General features: G+C 40.2%; 1 pseudogene; it reads left to right on the forward strand.

The window, feature by feature from the left end:
• Positions 1-230: 230 nt before the first annotated feature.
• Positions 231-2,377, forward strand: LOC131041983 (probable polyamine transporter At3g13620; annotated as a pseudogene).
• The last annotated feature ends 403 nt before the right edge of the window (positions 2,378-2,780 follow it).

Here is a 2,780-nt window from a genome sequence, read left to right on the forward strand (position 1 = left end):
TAGCTAGCCATCCAATGGAGGGAGGAGAGGGGGAAACAAATGGCAGTCGCCAAGGAAAACTGCAAAAGTTGCACGACCGATGACATCATCATGCATGGAGGTGGTCCTGGTCGAACTCCCATTTTTCACGTGCAAACCACACGACCTGATTTATAAGCATTTTAAAATGAAGAAAATCATATCTCCATATCAAGAAAAGAATAAAATACTATACAAGACCAGCAGGAAACTGTGACAAAAAACCAACTGTAGCAATGTGCCCGTCATTGCAACCTGGTGCAGTCGGAGCAGGAGGATGCGATGAAGAATCAACAACAACGTCAAAACACCCAGAAAGACAAACCCAAAGCTCAAAGAAGCTGAAACTCATCCCCCTGATATTCCTCATCTACTTCGAAGTCTCAGGGGGTTCCATTCGGCGAGGAACCAGCAGTAGAAGCAGCGGGGCCACTGTTAGCATTGGTGGGCTTCATATTATTCCCCTTCATATGGAGCATACCAGAAGCTCTAATAACAGCAGAGCTAGCCACAACATACCCAGGAAACGGAGGCTACGTAGTATGGGGCTGGTCTGCATTTGGGCCCTTGTGGGGATTTCTAATGGGCTGGTGCAAATGGGTAAGTTGGGTAATCAACAACGCTGCCTATTTGGCCCTCTGCATGGACTATCTAAAGATAATCTTCCCAGCATTCATCCATGCCCGAATCAGAATCGTGGGAATCCTTGTCTCCACACTGGCATTAACATATCTCAACTTCAGAGGCCTCACAATAGTCGGTTGGATTGCTATCACCCTAGGAATTCTCTCCCTTATGCCCTTCTTCCTCATGTTTTTCTTCTCCATTCCCAAGCTCAAGCCCTCACGGTGGGCAGCTCATCTCAAGGGAAAAATCGACTGGTCGACATACTTTAACACGCTGTTCTGGAATCTGAATTTTTGGGACAATGCGAGCACTTTGGCTGGGGAGATGGAGCACCCACAGAGAACTTTACCATTGGCGCTTTTGTGTGCAGGACTGGTGACTTGTGTGGGGTACATTGTCCCCCTTTTAGCCGCCACTGGGGCGCTTGAATTGAACCAGAAGTTGTGGAATGGTGGGTATTTGGCTGATGCAGCGGGGCAGATTGGGGGATCATGGTTGAAATATTGGGTGGAAATTGGTGCTGTTTTGTCGACTGTGGGAATGTTTGAGGCCCAGCTGAGCAGTGCTTCGTTTCAGCTGTTGGGTACTGCGGAGATGGGACTTTTGCCCGCTTTCATGGCGAAGCGTTCTACTTTTGATACACCTTTCTTGGGTATCTTCGTCTCTGCTGTGGGCACTCTTTTGTTTTCATACCTCAACTTTGGGACTATCATACGGACTGCCAATTTTCTCTACAGTTGTGCTATGCTGCTGGAATTTGCTTCGTTTCTGTGGCTCAGGCGGAAGTTTCCGAATCTAAGTAGGCCTTTTAGGGTGTACTTTGGTGTGCCCGGTTTGATTGTTGTATGTGCTATGCCTGTGGCGTTTCTTATCTTTTTGATGACTCTGGCTAATTTGGCTGTCTACCTGCTGAGTATTTCTGTTATGGTTGTGGGTGTTTTGGGCTACTTTTTGATGAGTGTGTGTAAGAAGAAGAGTTGGATGAAGTTTGCTGTTACGGGAGAGAGTGCATTTCAATTGAATCAAACCAGTAGGGAGACCCCAATGGAAACGTGTAAGTTGTCTGGGGTAAGATTAAAAAGTATATTTATGTTTTGATTTGTTTAGACGGATCATCTGAAATTAGAATGGTCAATATATTTTGGTTTTTGATTTGTTTTGATTTAAGAATATTAGTTTTCTACAATCTATAGTAGTTATTGTTGTTGTTTCTGGTTTAGATTGTGTATATTTTTTTTTCTTTCGCATCAACGTTTGAATAATTTTGTTATCCATCATCAGAATGATAGAAAGCTCATGGAATATAAAGATGGACTCTCGCAGACCTAAGGAGGGTTAGTGGAGTGGGAAGATTTTGCACTCCAAACGAAGGGAGACAAGAAAGAAACAGGGTTAGACAACTTATAAAATCAGATTGACTTGTTTTAACTTGTTTAAGCGGTTCATCTGAAATCATATTGACTTGTTTTAACTTGTTTAAGCGGTTCATTTGAAATCGGATTGGCTTTTCCATGCCTATTATTGTGATTATACATGACCAACTAAACAAGTCAAATCTGAGAATGTGCTTTGTAAGCCAAAATCTCATATGGGTGATTCAATTTTGAGTCATTCTAGTTTTCGTTATTTCACTACGTATTTACTTAAAGTGTACCCAACTAAGAGAGAAGATTGACTTCATACTTACTAATAAAAGCATCTAAAGATGCTTATTAAATGGTGGATAAAGGTATCTCTTTGTAAACAAGAATTGGTGAATGTATCATTTATATTTTGTGAAGTTATTGTATGTTTTTTATGAATAAAATAAAAAATATTTATGTCAATAAAATCATTTGATAATATATTGTCAATATTGGCATAGTGTAATGGTTGAATTATGATATTGTGATTCTTGCCACTATGTTTCAAACCCTATTGGAGTGTTATTGTTGAGTGTTTATTTATATCAAGGATTAGGTCCCTCGTTTGTGACCTCATTGGTTCACAGCTCGAAATCAAAAGTGTTTACCTCTGTTATAATAAAAAATCATTTGATAACATTGTTACATGTTTTTTACACTATTCAAAGACATTTATAGGTATGATAATTAAAGAGATGTTAGATGAATTTATAAGAAGTAATTTTAATGTAT

This window comes from Cryptomeria japonica, chromosome 1 (assembly GCF_030272615.1).
Source record: "Cryptomeria japonica chromosome 1, Sugi_1.0, whole genome shotgun sequence".
Taxonomy (NCBI): domain Eukaryota; kingdom Viridiplantae; phylum Streptophyta; class Pinopsida; order Cupressales; family Cupressaceae; genus Cryptomeria; species Cryptomeria japonica.